The sequence below is a fragment of the Taudactylus pleione genome, unplaced genomic scaffold, assembly GCF_031769625.1.
Source record: "Taudactylus pleione unplaced genomic scaffold, aTauple2 ptg000016l, whole genome shotgun sequence".
In the NCBI taxonomy this organism is placed as follows: domain Eukaryota; kingdom Metazoa; phylum Chordata; class Amphibia; order Anura; family Myobatrachidae; genus Taudactylus; species Taudactylus pleione.
The window spans coordinates 45992438-46005279 of record NW_028284418.1 but is presented as its reverse complement, the minus strand read 5'-3'; the positions used below and the strand labels follow the sequence as shown (position 1 = coordinate 46005279).

Sequence of the window (12842 nt, the reverse complement as noted above, 5' to 3'; positions counted from 1 at the left end):
GGCTGTGTCACCTAACATGACTTCAGTTTGACTGCTTGTTCCCTGTTACCTACATGGAGCAGGCATTCCATCCTCTGACCCAGAATGAGCTTAGGGAGTAAGGGGTCTATTTACTAAGCTTTGTTAGGAGATAAAGTGAAAACTGGTAAGGTACCACCAGCCAATCAGCTCCCAAATGCCATTTTTCCAACACAGCCTGTGACATGGCAGTTGGGAGCTGATTGGCTGGTACCTTATCACCGTTCACTTTATCTCCTAACACAGCTTAGTAAATAGACCCCTAAGGGGTCTTTGTACTAAGCCCTGGAGAGATGTAAAGTGGACGGAGATAAAGTACCAACCAATCAGCTCCTACCTTATTTTTCAAACACAGCCTGTGACAGTTAGCAGCTGATTGGTTGGTACTTTATCTCCATCCACTTTCTCTTTCTCCAAGGGTTAGTACATAGACCCCCGAACTCCTCAGTCAGGTAGCACATTTGTATTGGGATATTTGACTAGTGTTAGTTATGGGAAGTGAATGCATTTTCAGTAAGAATGGAGAGGAAGTGGTTTGGAGTGTGGTCTACTACTAGTCACACCCCTTCCATGACTTGCCCATGCCAAGTCACTTGTGTGGACTTTCTCATTGTGTTAAAAGCGGTCAGCCAGCCTTTAGACCAGATACTCCCGTTTTCGTTGGTGAGTGCTGACCCTTCCTGTTGGCCTCTAATCCTCTTGATTTCCGGCATGTCTATAACTTTCACATAGACCTTTAGGATGGATCCTATTTGTTTGCACAGTAACAGTAAACTTTTTTTTTTTTCTTTACTTTTGCACTAATGTATTTGTTTACATGTTAAATAAATAATTTCAGGGCCGCAACTAGGGGGGGGCTAAGGGGGCACGTGACCCGGGTGCTGGACTTGAGGGGGTGCCGGGGAGAGGCTGCCGGGAGGCTAGGTTGCTGTTCTTGTGGTTTTGGAGCCGCATCCTGGCCTTGAGAGGCACAGAAACACCGTCAGTCTAATGTGGTGCCGGTCGCAAGCCAGTCAGTGCTCGCGGACTGGCAGCCAATCAGCAGAGGCTGGCAGCCCATGAGCTCCAATTGGTTCGCGAGCAGCGCCAATTACAATGACGGCAGTACTAACAGTTCCCCAGCGTGTGGCAGCCCCGTCCCGCGCCGCCCCGTGCTCACCCACCGCACGGCCCTGGAAGGTAAGGGAGATGGGGCCTTACTGGGGCTTAATGTAAAAGAGGTCTTACGGTGGCATAATGTGTAAGGGGTCTTACTTTGGGATAAATGTATAAGGGGCCTTACTGTGCCATAAATGTATAAGGGGCCTTACTGTGGCATAAATGTATAAGGGGCCTTATTGTGGCATAATGTAAAGGGGGCCTTACTGTGGCATAATGTAGATGGGGCATTACTGTGGCATAATGTAAAAGGGGGGCCTTACTGTAGCATAATGTATATGGGGCCTTACTGTGGCATAATGTATATGGTGCATTACTGTAGCATAATGTATATGGGGCATTACTGTGGCATAATGTATAAGGAACATTACTGTGGCATAATGTATATGGGGCCTTACTGTGGCATAATGTAAAGGGGGCCTTACTGTGGCATAAATGTATAAGGGGCATTACTGTGGCAGAATGTGTTGTAAGGGCCATTTGCATAATGTGTTGTAATGGACAGTACTGTGGCATAATGTGTTATAATGGTCATTAATGTGTGGCATAATGTGGTATAAGGGGTATTACTGTGTCACAAAACCACACACCCTTTTCGTCCTCTATGTTGTAATTTTTTTTGGGGGGGGGCGCCAAATTATGGCCTTGACCCGGGTGACAAAAATCCCAGTTTCGTCCCTGCTTTTCTGATGGAATTGGCCCAAAAACATGTATAATATTTACTACATGCAATAACTGGTAAGTAGTCATTATGTTGACAATCACAATGTCGACAGTCAAATGGTCGACACCATAATGTTGACACATTCAAAATGTTGACACTAGTTATTTTAGGGTTAGGCTGAAAATTGTATGTCAACATTATTTACCTGTTGACATTTTGAAGGTCAACATTTTCAACATGTCAACATTCTGAACATGGTTATCTAGATAATGAATGTCGACATAACTTATCAAGTCACAATAACTCTCTATCTTGTGATCGATGAGAATATCTTCATTTTAGACCTTGGGGGTCGCCTATCTTAAGTGCTCGTGCCCCCCCCCCCCCAAGGCCTTACTCCATCCCTGGCATTGGCATTCAACTAATAAGCATGTTTGCTATTTAAAATCTGAAGCAATTGCGCTGAGTGATCAGAATTCAAAAGGGTTTCTTGATTTATTTTTCTTATGAATGTTCTGGCAGTGAAGTCAATGGAAAATATTCTCTTTTAGATAACAGAAAAAGCATATTCCCCAATGAAAAGCATTTTGCAAGCCAATTTCTAAGGGCAAGAATAACTTTAGGCCGTGGGCACATGAGGACCATTGTAGTTTTTTGTTTTTAATACTGAATTCATCCCTCTGTGAATACAGTCCTACTACAGTAAACTTTGGGATCACTGATCCCTTGATCCCTATGTAAAGCAGATGTACATGAACTTTTAAGAAAACTGAGGACAGATCCAGAACACTACAAAAATACCAATATCAAAAGAAAAATGTAAAGACATTTGTACATTAAAGATCCTTTCAACTCATACATGCCTTGTCTCACAGAATCTCCCAGAGACTCCAAAATGTCAGTAGGCCATCCCATCTAATTCAGCAGTGCAGTGAGCGGGGCTATAATAACGCGATTTGCTGTGAGTCGTGTTATTGTGGTCTCGCAGCCAAATGCAAAATGCAGCAAATTGTGTTTTAGGTGCTCTGAATAGGGCCGTAACTAGGGTAGTGCGACCAGTGCCATGGCACAGGGCACCGCAGGGCAGGGGGCGCTGTTTGGGCCTGTCAACTTTCCTGTTTATTACCATTCTCATTTGTAGCTCCCTCTTCTTTTATCCCCAGCATCTCCTGGCCTCCCCTATCTCTTCCTTGTCCCTTTCCTATGAGGCCATGGCCCTTTATCAGGTGCACTATTCTTATGTCTTAAATTGGGGGGGCGACAATGTTCTCTCTGGCACAGGGCACCAAAAAGTCTAGTTACAGCTCTGGCTGTGATGATTTAATTAATAGTGCTATGCCCAATGCAGCTGTGCCTGGGATCTCCCCCTTCACGTCCTCCACAGGGGGGATTCCCATGAGTGACTCAAGTCATCAGAGTTAGTTTGCAGATCACTCCAGATTCGACCAAAATTCAGCAAATATCTTGTTCCCACTGGAAAATCAGGTCACACTACATGGAGTGTAAAGAAGCCACCCAGCCAGCATCAATAAATGTCATGTCCCAGACTGTATTAGGGGAACCGTATGCAGATGTTCACTGTGACTAACAGCAGCTCAGAGTATAGTACACTTATGCACGCGCTGGATTTGATATTTAGCGGTGCAAACAACATACAGTCAACTTTAATGCTTTGCAAATTGGGGAACTACCCAAAAAGAGGGCATTGCAAATGTGGCGAATCCTCTAGGAGCGTGATTATCACTTCTAAAGCATTAGGCTGCCCACAACAACATACTTCTCTACTCTCCCAGAATGGCCGGGAGGAGTGGGCAGGTCCCCTGGAGCCACCCACCACTTGGCCGCTTTATGAATGAACTGGGCAGTACAGGCAGCCGATGACACGACTCATGGTAAATCACATCATCATGGCCCACACTTCACATTGCCGGCAATCACCACGCTCCAAGCACTGCCTACCTCTGCCCCGATATACCCCCTCCCCCCCAGTGCCAACCTGACTGCCACTTCCCAGCCTAAATGGTCAACCCGCCAGTGCCGACCTTGCTGCCCCTTCCCAGCCTAGAGGTCAACAAATATGCCCAACACCCATTCTCTGAAAACACCACTGCACCCATTCATGGTCGCTCTTGAGAGTGGTAGTGAGTGGTACACATCTCTCATCTCAACATTCCCGCCAGTCAGGATGGTGGGCAGGCCCCAAGAATCAGGACTGACCTGCATAAATTGGAAGAGTAGGATTATGAAACAATACTGCAGCACAGTCTGTCCGATTTATATTTTCCATACATGTCCTTATCCAATTTCAATAATTTAGCTCTGCAACTGAAATCTAGGAGCAGTGGTGTGCCTAATCTGCACGTTGCAAGGAACACCACGCTCTGCCCAATTCCTACCTTGACCTCTGAAAACCACTGTTCCTCCAAAACTGCTGCCATGTGCCTCGATAAACCTGGCCAGAATTTAGGCATGCACAGAGGAATGGGATTGAAATTGGATTTAAATCCCAACAGCGGCTGTCCAACAGGATGAAAATCCCAACAGAGGCAGGTAAGTATGCTAACCTCCCCTGCTTCCGCCCCCTAGCCCTAACCCTCCCTTAGTGGTGCCTAACCCTAATCTCCCCCCCTAGTGCCTAACCCTAACCTCCCCACGGGGGTGCCTAACACTAACCCCCCCTTACCGCTCCATAAACCTAAACCTCCCAGGGGGGGTGCCTAACCCTAACCTCTCACTGGGGGTGCCTAACCCTAACCCTCCCCCTTAGGGGTACCTAAACCTAACCCCCCCCCGAAAAAAACTAATGCTAACCCCGCCAACTGCCCTAAACCTAACCCTCACCCCCCCCCCCCCCCCCCCCCTGCCGGCTAACAGGACAGGCGTCCCAGACTTACTTCATTCGGGCACACGTCGTCCTGGATTCCGGCGTCAGGATTATGATCGGCGTCAGTATTTCCCTAGCCGGCATTCTGCTGCTGGGATTGTGACCAGCGGCCACATCCCATGCACAGATGCATACGGATTCTGCATTGTGCATTTGCGCTTTATAAATGATTTAAACTGTATATCAGCTGTATTCGAGGACTTCTACCTCAACCTGCTGCATAGCAGTGAAAGAGGTGATAGACGTATTTAGTGAACTCCCATTTATTTAATCTATATTATGCACAGCATTTGATATATTATGTTAAGTAGTGGCTATACTCGCTGTTTAAAATGTGATTAAATTAAAAAAATGTTGCATAAAAAATGGCATTCTGTGATGTGATGATTGCTTTGTACAATATCAGTACATGCTGTATATATAACCAGCTAGCACATCTTCTCTCTCTCATATATATATATATATATATATATTTTTTTTGATGTCCTGACCCACAGGCTGACGGACTCGTCGACGCCCAGCCCAAACCTTTGGACCTACAAACAGGCAGTATATTCCTTCCATGACTTAAGGGCCCCATACATCTATGACGGATTGCAGCGAACCTGCAACCCGGCATCGCAGGATCGCAGAAATCCAACATGTTGGATTTCACCAATATGACAATCACGATCAAAAAATGATCATGATTGTCAAATCGGTGAAATTTAGCATGTGAAATATCAGCGATCCTGTGACGGATCGCTGAACATCGATGGTCCCTGGTCGGCATTTCCGAGCGGCGGATTGACGTTTCCCATCTGATCGCAGGATCGCGACGATCCGTCGCAGATGTATGGGCACCTTTAGGTGCCCACCAAGAACGGATTTTCAAAAGGCTAAAATGTTTCTTCCCCCTGTGCAATGTCCTGCCTGGCTGTCTCATTGCGGCTGTAGCACAGATCATACACAAACACCCCAAGTGCTGCCAAACATCACTGGCAGTTGGTGTGGCTCCTCTATTTGAATAGTAAGAGAAGGAAATGTGTTACTACAGAGGTGAGAGAGGAAAATGTGTTACTACACAGGTGAGTGAGGGGAATGTCAAATGTGTTACTACGGGGTGAAGGAAGGGAATGTATTACAACATGAGTGAGGGAGGGGAATTTGTTACTACAGGGGTGAGTGGGGGTAATGTGTTACTATAGAGGTGAGGGAGGGGAATGTTGAATGTGGTACAACACGGACGAGGGAGGGAAAGGTGTTACTACAGAGGTGAGGGAGTAGAATGTGTTAGTACACAGGTGAGGGAAGGTAATGTCTTACTATAGCAGTGATGCATTACTATAGAGGTGAAGGACTAATGTGTTATTGGAGTGTAAGATGTTTGGTACAACCTACCTGCCGAGCTCCTTCCAAAACTGTGTGCAAGTTTACCTAGAAGAATTGATGCTGTTTTGAAGGCAAAGGGTGGTCACAACAAATATTGATTTGATTTTGATCTCTCTTCCATTAATTCACTTTGCATTTTGTTAATTGATAAAAATAAACTATTAACACTTCTATTTTTGAAGGCATCCTTACTTTGCAGCATTTTTTCCACACCTGCCTAAACCTTTTGCTCAGTACTGTGTGTGTATGTGTATATATATATATATATATATATATATATATATTATATAAAATATGAGATGGTACTGAGGCAGCGCTCAGATCCGTATGTTTCTATGTAGGTACACTTGCAGTCTTAATTCACTATAATCCTGTCTTCACAGTGGCAGCTGAATATTCTCCAATAAATCACTTGTTGAATGGTTCCAATTTTATGAAAGAAAGAGGAGTGAGAAAAAGCGCCTTATAGTGTAGTAAATATGGGCATAAATGGCACACTCTGAATAGATAATGATTACCATATTAACCCAAGTAAATGAGCATTGGGTTTTTATATATATTCCTTTTCTTGTTCCACAAGGAGGATTCCTCTCATATTCCAATGCACATTACAGTTACTCCAGAACCATATAGAAAGGCAAAAGGAGGGGTACTCTCATAGTATAGTAGTTTTTTGAAAAAATTTAATCACAAAATAATTCACACATAAAAATGAATAATTACATTTATAAAATAGATATTGGGCTTATCTGGTAATCGCTGGTCATAGAACAACGGGGTACACCCTGGTCCTCAACGCGTTTCGTCCTTTATATAATGTCTGGACTTCGTCAGGAGTTATATATTCACACACACATATACACTAACATAAGATAAGACAGGTCATCAATGTCAACCTAGGACAAGACCTATGTGCATTTATCATGCTTCATATTTTAGATCAAACTTTCTTTAAGCAGAAATGAAAGAAGATTGTGACCTGTATATCACTGGTCTGTGATCCGATTCCATCTTTTTTTTTCAAACAATCTTTACACGCTGTATGACATTTGTGGTTTCTATGAATCTGCTACAGTCATCTTTTGACCCACTGATTAGTCCACACACACACATACAGTGGGATGTAATTAGTATCCCAGCTGTCGAAATGTCGATGCTCAGAATGCTGGCTCCGGAATACCGACACCAGTCAGAATCCCAGCACCAGCATCCCTTCCACTGAAATCCCAACGTTAATTATTGGGGTTAGATGGAAGGTTAGGAGTAAGCACTAGGAAGAGAGTTACAGTTAGGCAGCGGTGGTGGATAGGTTAGAGGTTTAGGTTGCGAGGGGGGGAGGGGGGGGGGGAGGGTTAGGTATAGGATGTGGGAAGGGTTAGGTTTTAGGGTACTTACCGGCAGGTGTTGTATCCTAACTCTGTTGGGATGCCGGTGTCAGGATTCTGACCACCGGAATCCTGAGCACCGGCATCCCATACCCAACCCCATACAGTATGTCAAACTAATGTGTGATCAATGATTGTCCCAGACTGACTGGACAGGACCGTCTTCTTTCAACATTCTACCAATATAATATGAAGATTCAGAACAAGCTGAATACAGGGACACGGAAATGTATTTTCAGAATGGTGGTAGCTGGTGTAATGCCAAAATGTGTTATTCATTATAACACCTGTACTGAATGCCACTTGGTGCTAATATATATATATATATATATATATATATATATATATATATATATATATATATATATATATATATATATAGAGCTAGTAGACGTCAACTTGTTGTATATCCACCAGTGTGTCCTCAATGCAGATTTGAAGCATGTGTGATTGTATATTAGGGAAATTATACTGTAAGCTCTATTAGGGCAGGGGCTGATATGAATGACATATATTCTCTGTACAGCATTGCATAAATTGATGGCACTACACAATACTACTACAGGTTTGGCATGGAATACAGACAGAAACATCCTGACAGTAAAGGTGCCCATCCACTAGCAGATCAGGGTAAGACAGTACAATTATGACATCGTAATCGTACCGTCGTTCTCCTAGGGGGTGCAGTGCCTACACTGAACGATTGATCGTTCAGTGTAGGCACATCAATCATCCCCGAACATAGCCAATCTGTCGTTATTGGCAGATTGGACTGCATGTTTGGCCAATGACTGATGTCGGAAACGACCAGCGGGATCGCGCATCGCTGGTCGCTTCCGACATTTGATGCACGATATGTGCACGATTTGCGGCCGATTACTGAGCGATTGCACGATTACGATGTCGCAATCGTACAGTGTAATCGGCTAGAGGATGGACACCTTTAGAATCCCGACAGATTGTAACCCTTACCCTAACCTTCCCCCTAAACCAGAGGTTCCCAAACGCGGTCCTCAAGACTTCCCAACAGTACAGGTTTTAAGCTGGCCACATACATTGCGATCTGCACACGATCCCACGATGTGTACGATTTCCCCTGAACTCTCCCCCGGCAGCTCCTCGGCAGCTCCTACACACGATTTGGAGTAAAAAGCATCCAATCTGACTTAAGATCTATCTTGCATCTTAACTTTTTTTTTTTTTTCCAGTGCATTGAGTCCCAGATTGTCAGATCTGCCCTACTGCACGGCAGATCTGAAGATGCGATGTGCGACCAGCGGGGACGCGCATCGCATTGTTATCGTGAGTGGGGACTCACGATTTACTCTCAATTTGGCTATATTTTACACGATCTGTCGTTCCAATGTGTCGGAATCGGCCAGATCGGGTAAAATATCGCTAAGTGTGTGGCCACCTTAAGAGATATCCATGGTTAAGCACAGGTGGCTAAATCAAATTGACTGGGGGACTAATTAAATCATCTGTGCTCAACCATGGATATCTCTAAAACCTGAACTGTTGGGGAGCCTTGAGGACCGCGTTTGGGAACCTCTGCCCTAAAAACCCTTACCCACCCCTCTCGCAGCCTAACCGTAACCCTCCTCCCCCGGCAGCCTAACCCTTCCCTCCCGCAATCTAACCCTAACCTTCCTCCTAACCCTAAACTTTCCTCTGACCATAATAATTACCTCCGTAATCTGTCGGGATTCTGACAGTCGGGATGCCGACTACATCCCACTACTAATAATACATTTCAATTGGGCTGCACCATTTCATGATTTCATAGAAGTTTCTATGGACCAGAAAAAAAAGACCATCCCAGGAAAAAAAAGAAAAATTTATATATATATATATATATATATATATATATATATTGATTACAGTATAATAGATGAACAGGAAAAGAAAGAGAATTAAGTCTGACTTACTATAGTTTGCATAAATAAAAAGACAAACAAACAGGGCCGTAACTAGGGTGGTGTGATATGTGCCATGGCACAGGGCACCACAGGGCAGGGGGCGCTGTTTGGGCCTGTTCATTTTCCTGTTTATCATCATTCTCACTTGTAGCTTCCTCTTCTTTTATCCCCAGCATCTCCTGACTCTTCCCCATTAGGTCATGGCCCTTTTTCAAGTGCAGTCTCTTATGTCCCTATTTCAAAAATGTGGCAATGCTCTACTGGCACAGGGCATCAAAAAGACTAGTTATGGCTCTGCAAACAAACAATCTTGTCAAACTATAGTGAAAAAGAAAACATTAATGTGGTCAGGACACAATGAGAATATCTATGGATTTTAGAAGACTATTTATACTTAATAATCATTAAAAAAAATATTTGTCAACATAATGATCTTAAAACAATTATAGAAAATCGAAGAAGTCGGCTATTCTAGGTTTAATAAAGATAAATACAGAGCGGAGTGATGCACAATAACCTCTGCGCTGAAGTTACAGGATGTAATCATAAGACAGACGCAGCTTCTGTTTTATTTAAATTCTATTTTGAGCATTTCAGTAGCAACCATTGGAAATGACTGTGATCCAGCAAGCTAAATGACTTGCACAGTAAAGTAGGCTCTGCAGCACATAAAAAAAAATCATGCTGCACATAATAAATAGCAATTCCAGAAAACATGCATATAGCACAGGCATGCCATTTTCTAGGTTTGCAATTGTGATGTTAATATAGACAACCAATTACTGCACAGCACTACTCAGAATCTTCAATGTTACATACTGCAGATTATGGAGGAAATATAAAATGATTAGGCCACTGCTACATAATGTAACCTGAGATCAATGGGCTATAGACCACACTACACAATTACACTGAATCTACACACACATGGTCAGAAGATCATTGCTCAACTCCTGGCACCTGTCAGATAAATTTTTCCTAAGCAGTTAAATAGACAATGCTATTAGCTGATCATGTGCAAGATACAGAGAAAAGGATGGCTGAATATCAGTAAAAACATGAGTTTTATATACACAAATGTAAAGCAAACAGCTAATACCTCTGACACGATTCTGTGCTGCCCATTGCAGTCCATACATTGCTGACTTAGGAACTGTTTATCTGCAGTCCCCAGTAAGCAGTAATTCACATGCTACCAATAACCTGTGCTAAGCAATAAAACTCTGTAGCACTAAAGGACACACACTGCATACATCATAGCTTAAACATCTTTATTATAAGCATTGGCATCGATCTAACTAGTAAAAATACAGTATATCAAATCCAAGTATTTATTTTTCATATTGGATCAAGCATCTTATTATCGTAATAAATAGCAAATCAGGTAAAATGAGAATGACAAAGGAGTAATAGCCAATCATTAATACAAAGTAATACACATTGCAAATATGAATAAACTGTCAGGAAAGTAAATATGGTATAAGGCAATTGCTGCACCCAGGATGATGACTCTCACGCTTAGCATCTGTCACACAGACCGCAGCTTGCAGGCCGTGCAAAGAAACACAAAAGGCAAGTTCATAGCAGCTTAACTTACCTTGCACATGAAACAGTGTCCTTGCTGTGGGCATACAGAACATGCTGCTGTATTATTCTGCTGTTGTCCCTGGGATCAGGCTTCTGTGAAGCCATCAGCATCCTTCAGCCAATCACAGGAGCCTCCACCCCTTCCCTCCATTACACTGGGCTCTGAAGGGATGGATGAGGGGTTTGGTTAGTAGTGCTGCTGGCTGCTGCTTCTGCTGTGGTACTCTACACTATACACATACAGGCTCCTGGCAGCACATGGGCTGCTGGTTATTATGCTGTAATAAAGGGAGGAAATAGGAAACAATGTCACTCTTGCTGGCATAGTCCTCAGCCCAAGTATAATTCTTTCCCTAGTTACATGTGTGTACACAGATCTCAGCTAATCCCATCATTATAAACAGTATGAGAATTACTGCTAGTGTAACCAACAGTGTAAATAAGATAATGAATAGGAAGAGGGTTCATGTACATCTTCCTCACTTTCCCTCTGTGATAACAGTTTGCTTTTCCTACCTGAGTTCCATTTGCAGTGACTTGGGCTGGACACGTTAACTGATTATTATTAACCAACACTGTACAGGTAATATTTGTCATTCATATCAAGGACTTGTGCTGTGATTGCTTACAGTCTAAGGGCCTGATTCAGACCCGGTCGCTAAGCTGCGCTCGCTCGCTAGGGGCGATAATTGCACATCTGCGCATGCATATGAGTTGCAGTGCGCGTGCGCAAGCCAGTCACTGCGATCGGGAATCGTGTGCTCGTTGTACACAGACTGGACGTTACTTTGAGTGACAGATAGCGCCGTTTGTGGGTGGTAACGGGAATGTGCTTGTGAACGGGGGAGTGGTGGTGCGAACGCTGGCGTGTCTGAGCTTCAAAACGGAGTTTAATGGGTGTGCATAGTTAGCAAAGTAGCGTCATTGAACACGTCACTTGATTGTTTTTTTGCCTGAACTGATCGCTTGGCTTGTGGTGGGGTAGGGTCTACCTCAAGGGCTGTGAGCTGTTCTGATGGCTCTCGATGTTACCGATGATTCATACACTTCCTGGAGATGACTTAGGTTAAGAATGAAAAGTGGGCGTCTTTAAACACCAGCGTACGCTCACTGCCGTCGCTCTCTAAGACATAGAGGGCGTCCTTAAGCGACACAATGCGATTGCGGGATTTGCATACCCGGACCCTTTTAGCAACGAGCGAGCGCAGCTTAGCGACCAGGTCTGAATCAGGCCCTAAATTCCCTACCATTATAACCCAACTGAGCTACCACTATGGTTTTGGAGTGTGGGATGGAACCAGAACACCCAACATAGAGAGAACATTCAAACTCCCCATTCCGGAATTTAGCTCATGATCTCAGTGCTGTGTGCAGGGCCGGACTGCCCATCTGGCACTTCTGGAAAATGGCAGAAGGGCCAATGGCCATATGGGCTGGGCTGGCGTTAAACCCTGGCCGAGCAGCTCCGCCCACCGGCCCTCTGCTCAGCCATCATGACCTCAGTGCTGTGAGCAGGGCCGGACTGCCCACCTGGCACTTCTGGCAAATGCCAGAAGGTCCGATGCAGCTCCGCCCACCAAACGGAGGCGTTCCACGAGGCCAGGCCCCCGTGAGACGTCACATAACCATGCCCCTTTTGAGGCGAGGCCACTCCCCTATTGCGTGCGCACGGAAAGGGACTGTCTGGGCTGCTCAGGAGCCTCAGTCCGTCCCTGGCTGTGAGACAGTAATGCTAACCACTACTCCATTGTGCTACCTAATATACAGCAGCTGGTTAATGAGGCACTATCATATACATTGTGTGTGATTACATATTACCCAGTGATCACAAAATATGCGCTATAGCACGTTTATAC

General features: G+C 44.3%; 1 protein-coding gene across 1 annotated transcript in view; it reads right to left on the bottom strand.

The window, feature by feature from the left end:
• The window catches only part of SORBS1 (sorbin and SH3 domain containing 1), a 434665-nt gene extending 423634 nt beyond the window's left edge, over positions 1 to 11031 (bottom strand). The window contains exon 1 of the mRNA XM_088475931.1: positions 10997 to 11031. The gene's annotated coding sequence lies outside the window, so the exon portion shown is untranslated. The remainder of the gene's footprint in view (positions 1 to 10996) is intronic.
• Between the last annotated feature and the right edge of the window lie 1811 nt (positions 11032 to 12842).